The following is a 12,743-nucleotide window of genomic DNA, read 5'->3' as shown; positions in this document are numbered from 1 at the left end:
CTCACAAAACTGTACTCGCTTCTGAAAATCTTGCTGTGTTAAGAATTGGTGATGCTCAGAATGATAGGGGTGGAAGTTGTTTTTCTTTAACGTTCTATTAACCACACTTTTGGAAATACTAATTTCATCACTAATTTCTCTGACACTTGTAGATGGATTTTGGACTGCACATCCCAAAATGTCAATTTACTATTCTGATTACTGCATGCGTGTGTTCTTGTTGTCTTCTCATAATTTGTATTTGTTGTTCTTTCAAACCTCTCCTTCAGTTTTACAACACACTTTGTACGAGGATATCTTTGTAAATCTGAATTATTAGTTTGGTAAATACGACTTGCCCATAAACAGTTACCATGAGTTTTACTAATTATTCTATTATTTATTTACTAATTATTTTTTAGAGTAATTTATTTCACAGTTATTACTGCCGCTTTTCTATTAAACCTTATATGAATCGAAAATTATCCAGATTGTCCTTTGACAGGAGCCTACTACGTTATTTTACATATAAGCTATTTGTAAACTTCGCATTTTTTCATAGAAATGAGATTTCATGAAAAACTAATGAATTTTGGTATAGGAGCAGGTATAGCAAAGTTTAGAGAATTTAATTCTGCATCTCATGGTATGAAAATATACAGGGCGTTGCATTTAAAAAATTCGAGATTTTTCAATTTTTCAATTGGCAATTTTGACATGATATTTTGGTCACGCAGGCCAGTTTTTGGAGCATGATTCGGAAGAGTCATCCTTACTAAACATCTGATAAAAAAATGGGCTTAGTAGCTATTAGTATAACCTGTCAGTATCAGAAAATGTAAGCAACCAATATCGACTAGAAAAACCTTTCAAGCGAGATATCTCAAAAACTGTGAATATTTGAATAGAACTACACACAAAATACCCTTTATTTTTGATGTAGAATCCGAAAAAAATATAAAAAATGTGTGTTTCCATTTAAAAGACCAAAGTTGGTGTCTGTCCAGGAAAAGTGGAACACCCTGTATAGTTGAATATATTTTTAATTTGTACATTCTGAGAAATGTGGCAACACATTGAAAAGAAAAATCCATATATTCCTCATTTTAACATAGATATTGGACTTTCCCGCACTAGTGGGACACGCTGTATACGAAGCCTTAGCTTTTTATCAATGAAGCCTCGTAATAACTCACATTTTATACGCTTCGTGTGTCTGGGTAAACACGGTACTTTCTTAAGTACCTGGGAAGGATACGACCATCGCAATAACCTAATGGAACGATCGTCTTTACCGAAATAATAAGTCAGAATTAACAGCCATCAATAACATCATTACAGTGGTTTTCCATACTTATACTCGACGGAAATTTTTACGAAACGGAAATTGCAGTGACTGTGTTTATATTTGATGTGGATAAAAATCCGCAAATAATGTAAGGGAATGACAATTATGCGCCTGGGTAATTTGATACATCAGAGAGGACGCGTATGTAAAGGGGTATACCTGTAATTTTGAAACGGTGCACGCTTTGTCATAATTCAAAGAGCTGAAGACTTATTTTGTGTAATGGCAGGTTTAGGAGTGTAATTAGGCATATACTTTTAGCGATTACAATGGTAGGGAATGCTGGAGATTGTTTCTGGGAACACCAAATAATAATCTTATAATTGCTAGTCTTCAAATCAACGAACGACGTCTTAACTTAATAATTCTGAAGTTATCGTCCCAGAATTCCATTTGCGAACAATGGAAAGTGATTACGTTGTGTTCTGTTAGAGCTGGATCCTTTGTGTGTCATGATACGGTTACAAGATCTTATAAATATCTGTTGTCGAGGTACGTAACATTAAATGAAAGTTTAATTAATAAAGTTGATATACCATATGAAGACTGACATTAATAAAGACTTTCTAGATAGAGATCTAAACTGTTAAAATCTTTTTTCAAACAAGTTTGGGCGATTCTATGTTCACTATAATTATTCAAATACAAAAAAGGTGACAGTCGAATTACTTATGTTAAAATTATTAAAATAAGAAATTACTCTGAAAATGTACAGGACGATACGTTTACGAAGAAACACGTCTTCGTAACAGCAAAACACAGTATGTACTGCAAGCTGCTACGGTGAAAGCTACGCCGTCAATGTCTTTCTACCGGGTGTCGAATGCGGTTAATTTCAAGAAGGTGACACAGGGGTCTTCTCGGAATTCTATTTCAACAAATATCGTAGTGACTTTAACATTGATATGTTCACGGTTTTTGCAAATTTTCAAAATGGATTGTATAATATGCAATGAAGAATAGTGATACAAAGACAGAAGTAACCAAACTCTTTGCCATTCTGAACTCAGTTTTGGGAATGATTTGCATCTTACGTCCTGATATCGGTTTTGGTCCCATCTAGTTGAATTTTTGATTCCGTGAATGAATGGTTTCGAAAAGTAAGGGCAGCTCAAAATAGGTGCAGATACGAGTACTAAAGAATCTTGATTGAAAGGATTTTTCGTATTCATTCCACAAATTTAATTTTTTTAGTTCTACGTAGAAGTTCAGTATGTGGTGCTATAACAGTCGACAATAAAAGAGGATTCCACAAGGCTAGTCTAATAATACGTTGGACGTATATCTAAAATGGCTCTACCAATAGACTTTTAGAATTTATTACATACTCCACATTACCCAGGGAAACAGAATTTATATTTCTTTCTAGATAAAGTTAAACCGGCGTTAACCATTCCATTAAAACATTATTCAAGTAGCTCTAGATGTTAATGGATATTATAATAATATCGTCTAAGCAGACGATAGCACTAGGTTCTAGTTCTTTCACATCATGGGACTATTTGGCAAGCCAAAGGACATGCTCTTGAATTGGGAAAGATTACTACCCGGAATTGTAAACGCAGTGTACTCACGAGACTTCGTTGTCACGAGAACTTACCAATACGCAGTTTTGACATCTCTTTTTTCCATGATTTTTGTATATAATTTTGGACTATATGTACAATGAAAATGACTATTTAAGCTAGAACAAGTGTTTTCTAGCTGCTTGTGTGAAAGGGAATAACTAAGTGACTGGATATCTAAATGTCAGTTGAATGGATATTTGAATAAAGGTATATATGTGCTAAATAGATAAGTTTGATATATTAGATTAATAGTTATTTATTGTATAAGTGTTTTAAGTAGTATTTTATTCACTCAAGAACGCGAGAACGTAGTTCGAGCGTTTAATATTCTTAAGTGGATAAAATTTTATCCATCATCACATCACAATCATATTTGTGGAGTGAGTATTATTGGAATTTACTAAAAAATATTCGCACGACTTGATATCTCTTACTAGTACTCAATGAAACGTTGTAGGTTTTGTTATACCTACTGATTGCTATGGTACGTTGCTTATTATCAATTATTTAATAAACAGTTCTATTTGAATTTGGTAAAAATGCAAGCAAGTAATTGTGTTGCTGTGGCTGTTTCTGAAGAAGCTCAAAAAGATATTTTCCATTTATTGCCAGCGAAATCCAGGAAACATTACGCCGAATTTAACGAATGAAGGGAAAAACGGAGAGTAATGACATTAAAGGATGAAGTCATGCTATCGTATTTTTTAAATTTGAAGAAAAAATATGCAATTTCATCTATGTGGTCGATGTATTCGATGTTGAAGGCTTCTATAAAGGTCTGCGAAAATATAGATATTGGAAAATATAACAAGCTTACTGCTTATTTGAAGAGTGAATCGAAAGGATACAAAGCAAAAACGCTGCAGTATTGGAAGGAGCACAAATTGAATATTTTTTGACTGGAGCTTCCTATAAAAAATATTTATTGATGAAGTGTGAATGAAGTGAAGTGTGATGAAGTGATAATGTGAAGTGAATGTTGAAGTATTTAATGATGTACATGTTGTTAGATATATAGTGAACTTTTAATTATTTTAGGTTGCACTAATAATGGGGGTTTCGGGTGCCTGTTGATGCTGCGAATTGACAAATTGGAAAATTAGTGACGTACAGGACGATGGCAGTTACCTACTTGTTTCAATACCTGACACCAAGACGGGCATTTTAAGAAAGTTTAGAGTAATTATAGAAGAAGGATTTTGCCTGAATGCTGTTGAAATATGCAGAAAATATATTTCTCTGCACCCAATTCGCCTAAAACAAGACAGATTCTTTTTAAGAAACATCAATCAAAAATGTACTTTTAAGCCTGTTGATATCAACACATTGGTGAAGGTACCCTCAATAGTTGCTTCATTCCTGCATATCGCATATACAGAAGCATTGGCCATTGTATGAGGCGTACTTCAACAACTTTATTGTCCAATAAAGGTGCTGATCTTATAACTATCAAAGGGCATGGTGGATGGAAGAGCTCCTATGTAGCAGAAATTTATGTGTAGGTGTCTATATCTCACAAACTTGATATTGCAGGGAAAATCCAAGGAAAATATAACTGTTCCTTACAAGAACATACATCCGTAACTTGTGCAAATTCTTCACAAACTTCGGCAGATGTTATGCATTCCGAAAATGATGGCAACAATGCCACAAAGGAATGTTGTTATTAACGGAAAGGAAGTTAAATGTGATAAAACAAAAATGTCTATTACTATAAATGTAAATGTTAATGTTAATAAGTAAATAAATTAAATTTGATTTATTATTTCATTATTCTACTAGTGAAATAAAGTTATTTTATTCCACTAGTGTATAAATTATCACTTTAGGCGGTTCATATGTGTGGATAAAACTCCGACTATAAGGTGATTGTGGATAAAATATTTTATTTCGTCCAAGTAATCTTTCAAAACTTCTTTTCGGTTTTCAAATATTTTGCTGAAATAAAAAACAGTTTCTTTCTTGGTTATTCCATCTTCTGGCTTGGTATCGATTTTGGTCTTACACAGTTGCATGGTTATCGTGCAAAAAGAAGATAACATCAAGATCTTTTTCTTCTATATCCAGTTTTGGTCATTGTTTTGATCTTGCCTTTTTTATGTAGCCGGCTTCTTAACTTAAAACTGAGTTTTAGTTTTTGTTGGCCTTCTGTTGGTAAGACTTTTGAAGTCTTGCTTTTTATTGGACCGTATTAGAAATGACAACTCATTTAATTTAATAATTTAAGAAACTAATGATTACTAGCTTCTCGAGCAAAGATCAAAAAGCAGAAACGGATTAAATTATCATTGAAATGATATTGAATGAAATTATTTCTTTCAGAGTGTCTGCCAATCAGACGCCAAACGCGAAGCTGATAAGCACTCGATAAATTTCCATCAAAAACGAATTATTTTCATAAAGAGAATCGTAATGAGCGCCCCCGATTTATATGGTAACTAAATCGGCAATTGCGAAATATAAAGGCAATGAATCGTTTCCAGAGCAACTAATGCTGGAATTGCGGCGCATTATGGACCTTTCCCCGACTGCGGAAACTTTTATGCATGGACCATAAAGCCAATGAATGCTAATAGCATTATCTATACTCTGCTTCCTATAGTAATAAAATTTCCCTTCTCGTACCGTCCCTCAACCATGCGCGCCGCCGACGACGTCGATACCCATTTGGAACGCTTAGGACCGACAATGGGCGAAACTGTTTGCGTTCAGTACAAAGTCGAATAATATATGCATTTGAAATAGAGTTGGAGAGGCATTGCCGCATTTTGCAACGAATTGATGTTTGACTTCAATGTTGGTCAGCACAAAGTACTAAAATTAAAAAGTGAATAATAATTGGGATATATTATTCACAATTTTAACAAGCAGATTTTACAAGAGTAAAACAGGTAAATAAAAAAATTGAGCTGAGGCTGTTTCATAAGATAATAAGTAATTTTACCAAGAGATGGATGCAGCTATTATTAAACTATTTACTATACAAGGTGATTCACAATTTATCTAAAAAAAATTGGAAAAGATATGGAGTTATCTTAATTTTTTATTTGTAAAATCTTTCCTTCAATCATTACATAGCTGACCAACAGTGGTTTCTAGCGTCATTCGTAACACGCGTGGAGAGCCACGTGGTCTCAGCGACTCGGAATACTGAAATCCGATTTTACAATCGCCGTTGCAATAGTATTTACAATAGTTTTTTAGTAGTTAGTGTCAAAAATGGCTTGCGTGTATAGCAACTCGTTGTTGATGAATATCGTTTTAATTTATGGTCAAGCAAAACAACATGTATTATGGTGAAATAAGACAACATTTTTGGTGTTAGTTCGTAGAAACTGTGTAAGACGGGTCTAAATGTATTTACACGTCGGTGGACAAATTTTGATTAGTTGGTGTAACATGAGGTATGTCAAATTATTTTATTAAGTAAAACCAGAAATTAATTTTATTAATTAATAATAACAATAGCAACAAAAGCAGTTGAATTTGCTGATACAAAATAGGTGTTATAAAATTCTTGTCCGTTTTTATCACAGTTTGGCGCCATGTCGGTCGCATTGTGCGAGGTCAGGTTTTACAGTGGACCAGTTTCCAGTGCTGTGCAGAAGTGTATTTTTGAGTCATTTTCGAAGTGCTCTTTTTGATTTTTTCTTTACAAAATTGTATTTATAAGAGTCCCCTGTACATCCTAATTTCTTTTTTTGATAAATTCTGAATCACTCTGTATAGAACGGCTGCCCCAAAAGAAATGCAGGATTTCATATGAGGAAAAAAGATTTCATTAATTAAAATGTTGGCAAAGTTTCTACTTGTTTTTTAAAGGGGAGACATTGCCATCAAATATGAAATAGGATGTCGGGCAGATGTCCTCCGCGAATTCTCTTAAGAAAATTCTATATCATGCTTTTTTTCGTTTCGTTTGNTACCCATTTGGAACGCTTAGGACCGACAATGGGCGAAACTGTTTGCGTTCAGTACAAAGTCGAATAATATATGCATTTGAAATAGAGGGGCATTGTCGTATTTTGCAACGAATTGATGTTTGACTTAAATGTTAGTCAGCACAAAGTACTAAAATTAAAATTATCATAAGATAATAAGTAATTTTACCAAGAGATGGATGCAGCTATTATTAAACTATTTACTGTACAGGGTGATTCACAATTTATCCAAAAAATATTTGGAATAGATATGGAGTTATCATACACATTTTTTTGTAAAATCCTTCCTTCAACCATTACATAGCTGAACAACTGTGGTTTCTAGCTTCATTCGTAATACGCGTGGAGAGCCACGTGGTTTCAGCGTCTCGGGGAATACTGAAATCCGATTTTACAATCGCCGTTGCAATAGTGTTTACAATAGTTTTTTAGTAGTTAGTGTCAAAAATGGCTTGCGTGTATATAGCAACTCGGTGTTGATGAATATCGTTTTAAAATTTTAATTTATGGTCAAGCAAAACAACATTTGTATTATGGTGAAATAAGACAATATTTTTTGGTTAGCTCGTAGAAACTGTGTAAGACGGGTCCAAATGTATTTACACGTCGGTGGACAAATTTTGAACAGTTGGTGTAACATGAGGTATGTCAAATTATTTTATTAAGTAAAACCAGAAATTAATTTTATTAATTAATAATAACAATAGCAGCAAAAGCAGTTGAATTTGCTGATACAAAATAGGTGCTATAAAATTCTATTTATTTCTTTCCTTGCGAAATTCTTTCAAGTTTTTGTCCGTTTTTATCACAGTTTGGCGCCATGCCGGTCGCACTGTGCGTCAGGTTTTACAGTGGACCAGTTTCCAGTGCCGTGCAGAAGTGTATTTTTGAATCATTTTCGAAGTGCTCTTTTTGATTTTTTCTATACAAATTTGTATATATAAGAGTTCCCTGTACATCCTAATTTCCTTTTTTGATAAATTCTGAATCACTCTGTATAAAAAATAGTTACAGAGCAGGAGCTTTACATTGAAAGGAAGGGGAATAATAATGGGGGAAATTCAAATACAATATAAACACATAAAAGTAGTTTTCGAGATACAGGGTGTTCAGTTGATGTTGAAAAAATAAATACGATTTTTAGGCACATCTCGGAGATACGTTAAGGGATTTTGTTTTAATTTGATATGAGGAGTTTTAACGGGGACCTACATCATTTGCTGCGATTTCAAGTCAATACAGAAAACCATTGGCGTGCAAACTATATTTTTGCGACGCTTTTCTAAAAAATAAATGATACGCCACTGCGTAAAGCGGAAATAAATAACATTTTTCAAAGTTTCGATAATTAACCAGCATAAAAGGTATACTTGTCGAATATCGCTGAGAGAACCGTTTTTGAAATTTGGTTTAAAGTCAGCAAGGAAGTACAGTTCGCGGATAACGTAACTTCATTATCTTCCAATTTGTGTTAAAGAAACATAACTTGTTGAAAATTAAATGACATTAACGAACATTAAAATATTTTACAATATACTGATGATTACGTATGACAATTTTGTAAAACAAATCAAATAATTATGAAAATTTTCCATCTATGTATATTACACTAAAAGGAGATATTTACAATATGTATGGATATCGTGTCGAACTTTTAAAGATCTGTAATCTATAATTTTGAATCTCATGCATTATTATCTTTATAAGACAGAAATTAAACAAATCAATAGTACCTGTAGGTATGTATATTAATAATTTGGTGACCAAATAAGGGAACAGTATTCTAATCGAGATCAAACAAAGTAAAAATGTACCTAATAAGCTTTAGAACGGCTGCCCCAAAAGAAATGCAGGATTTCATATGAGGAAAAAAGATTTCATTAATTAAAAATTTGGCAAAGTTTCTACTTGTTTTTTAAAGGGGAAACATTGCCATCAAATATGAAATAGGATGTCGGGCAGATGTCCTCCGCGAATTCTCTTAAGAAAATTCTATATCATGCTTCTTTTCGTTTCGTTTGTTAATAACTCTCCGAATTTCTGCCTTTAATTCAGGAATTCATTTGAGTAGAATAAAGTTTGGACTTTATGGATCCCCACAGGAAGAAGTCGCATGGTTTTGGTGGCCAAGTCACTTCACTGTTACGTTGGATTAGTCGCCCATTAAATTTCTGCCGTAACAAGTGGATAGTTTCATCCTAATGAGGCCACAAAAGGTTCAGTAGCGCCTCTTGACATCGTCCTCCATTGACAGTCACTGCTTTTCCAGCCTCATTTTAAAAAAAGAACGGAAATTTTTTAACACAGTCGTCAGTCGTCACCTCCATTCGCTCCAAGTCAGTTTATTAAAGGATCACGCGCGCGTTATCGTTCGGCTTATTAGCTAAACAGTAGGCAAGACGGTGCGGGGGGAGGGTCGGTGATCGCATCAAACGAAGCGAGGCGCTTGAATTTTATTCTCGCGTCCGTAATTTTTTTGCGATTACTCCTAAGATATTCATTTAAATTATATGGTGTAAAAGAGTAAAATAATGTGCATGAAATGCTTAAAGCCTCTAACTTATTTAAAATGATAAGGATTAATACCGTATTTGTGTAAATAGCTTTTACATTACCGCTTTATAATTGCCAATTTTTTAAAGTATTAAAATGGATATAGGTAGTATGTTATCTTTAACATATAGACATATGCCATCGCGGACTTTTCTGTAGGCATATATAAGATACACAATTCCACCATACATTGATACACTACATAAACTTTCGGACCCCCCCGGCTCGGACGCGAGGCGCGGGGTCACGGGGCGCCCGCGCGGCCCGGTCGAATCACGGCGACACGAAATTAATTTCGTTGCGCATTATTTTGATTTTGCTATATCTCCTAAGGTATTCATTTAATTTGCATGGTGTAAAGGGAAAAAATAATCTTCATGAAATGCTCAAGCCAACTAACGTATTTAAAATGATAAGGATTAATACCGTATTTGTGTAAATAGCTTTCCAATTACCGCTTTATAATTGCCCATTTTTTAAAGTATTAAAATGGATATAGTATGTTATCCTTAAGAGATAGACATATGCCATCGCGGACTTTTCTGTAGACCTATATAAGATACACAATTCCACCATACATTATTTTGTTATATCTCAAAGGGTTTAGGCAGCGTTTTCGTTGAAAGCTCCCAGACGGCTTATTTTTTTCCGACACCTCCAACAAATATCGTTAATGTATACAAAAACTTAACAAATTATATACTAAAACCTTCCTCGAGAACCACTCTATCCATTGGTGAAAACAGCATGAAAATCGGTGCAGTAGTTTTTGGAGTTTATCGCGAACAGACAGACAGACGCGGCGGAGGACTTTGTTTTATAATATGTAGTGATAACTAGAAACTTTGTATTCTTGTTTAGTATTTTTCTATTACGTATACTTTAATGTTTAAATTTTTAGTTGATCTCAACATAACCTAAAGAACATATTTTTAATTTATATTGTTTTAATAGTATTTTTTCATTTTGTTTCTAGCCTATTTTATTTTAAATAAGTTACGAATAACGAAAAAAATACATTTTTGATACTTCCTAAACTACAGTTTTGGTTGTTTCATAAAACAAATAAAAATGTCCTTAATTCTGTTTGTTCTAATTTTTTTGCTGCTTTGTTCTGAAAATACTTGACTCGAATATCGTTATTCGCTTATTGTAAATTAAAGAAAGACAGTAATAAATAAAAATAGTCAGGTACCTATATCTATGTGGTCTAGCATCTATAGTAGTAGTGGTCTAGTATATAGTGCAACACCCTGTATTTTATTAATAAAATTGTTGTCCCTTCAGAAGAAGAGATAGAGCAACAATTGAACCTCTACACTCTACACAATACATGTTTGATTGCATTATAATTGCGAGGGAAAGATGGCAAAAGTATATGCGATACCTTAATTGCACTGTCCTTTCTCGGGTGGAATGGCGGCATCGAGCAGAACAACCGAGAAGGAGATCTTAGCGTTATCTCCCGTTTTGCGGCCCCGACACCGTCCTACGCTCCGTTCGCGGGGCCCCCAAGTGATTTGGCCGGACTGGTGGAGCGTGTAAGCGTTTCTAACGGCCAATGGTGCTGCCCGGTCTGGCGCGACGACCAATCCTAACCTCACCGGCGGCACCGTCCTTACCTGCCTCCGAACACCCGCCCATGTAAATTAACCTTTCACGGGCTCACTTGCAGCTCCGTAAGTGCCGTTAAGCGTACGGTTCCTGTAAGGGGGCCAGCGATAGCAGGATGTCTCGACTGGAGGAGGACGGTTGTACTCGTACAGGGTCATGTGTTTTTGACTTTCGGGTTATAAATATGGTGAATACAAATTTGTAAAATAATTAAGTGCAGCCGATAGAATAGTCCTGGTACGTTTCTGTTCTGCACCCCGTTAACTCTCGTTAAATTAAGAATTTTATTGTTTTAAGTTCAAAGTTCAACACACTTTGCGATGTTGCAGTGCTCCAAGTGGTTGCGCCGAGAACTATTTCTTAAATGCGGGAACTTTGAAATATAAAGCACGTAGATATTTTACCGTAATTTTTTACACTTGCTCTGAACTAACTGAGACTGAAACATTAAATTTATATCAATTTTAAGTTATTGATGAATAATACACTTAAAAATATGAAACTGTTATTTTCAGGATTCACCAAATGTAAACAAATAAATGTTAAAAATACGCTACTGGAAAAAAATAAGGGAATAAAAATATTTCATAAATCTTTTAGTGATTTTTGAAGGTCACCTCAGGGAAAAATAGACGTGTCGCGATAAAAAAACGTTTTGAAGCTTGTAGTCCCTAGTTTCAAGGATCTTTTGACAAAAACATATTTCGAGCTATGGTTTTTGAGGAATCAAAAGAAATACCTCGAGCAAAAAATTAAATTAATTTTTTTTTTTGGGTTCGGGAAAATTCTTTCGAACTCAATCAATGTAGAGGCCAGTTAGCTTGTTTAATCAGCTTCAGTTTGCTATTTGAAAGGTCTCCATACGATTATTGTTTACCGAGATATTGATGGTTGAATGAAAAATGAAACTTTTCTTTAATCATCCACATTTCAGCAAAAAATTATTACGCAGTAAATTCAAGGGCGGTTTTGAAAACTTGGATACTCTACAAGAACCTATCATGATTTTCAAAGAAAAACATATTTTTATATTGACATTAATTTGAAAAAAGGGCGAAAAAATGATTTTTTACGGTTTTTTAGAAAATCTACTGCTAATTTATAAATATTGACGAAAAGACTAATGTAAAGAGACACTTTCATGGCGAAGTGTACGCACAATACCTTGTAAATTGACAACTTGATCCATCCAATAGTTTTTCTGTTCTTTGTTGTACAACATTTTCATCATTAAACTACTTTCCTCTTATTGAAGATGTTGCTTGAGGAGTGCGGGTAGATTATTGTGGATGTCTGACCACACACATAAAAATAATTGTTTAATTCAATGCAGTAAAATTTAAACTAAACAAATAATATCTTCCCATATCCGCAATGCAAACATGTATTTGAACAAAGAATATTATTTCTTTAAAATATTTATTTCAATTAAATAATAAACGCTTCACATGAAAAATATTTATGTATTGAAATAATGTAGTACATATTGTTGACTCAAATTTTTCATTGGTTTAGAGAAAACATTTGTAATTTTATTTTAAAAATACTATAAAATTAATATAACATTACATTTGTTCTAACAAAACAAAATATATGTTTGAAAGAAAATTATTGTTTTTTAAATATAAATAAATGGTTTTATTTGATATGAGACTATAACTTTCCTGAATTAAATAAAATAGTTCTTTGGAATAAAAATTTGGAACTTTTTTAGGAAAGATAGGGTAAGGTTAAAATAAA

The sequence above is a fragment of the Anoplophora glabripennis genome, unplaced genomic scaffold (genome assembly GCF_000390285.2).
Source record: "Anoplophora glabripennis isolate ALB-LARVAE unplaced genomic scaffold, Agla_2.0 scaffold133, whole genome shotgun sequence".
Taxonomy (NCBI): domain Eukaryota; kingdom Metazoa; phylum Arthropoda; class Insecta; order Coleoptera; family Cerambycidae; genus Anoplophora; species Anoplophora glabripennis.
This window is presented reverse-complemented; position numbering follows the sequence as displayed.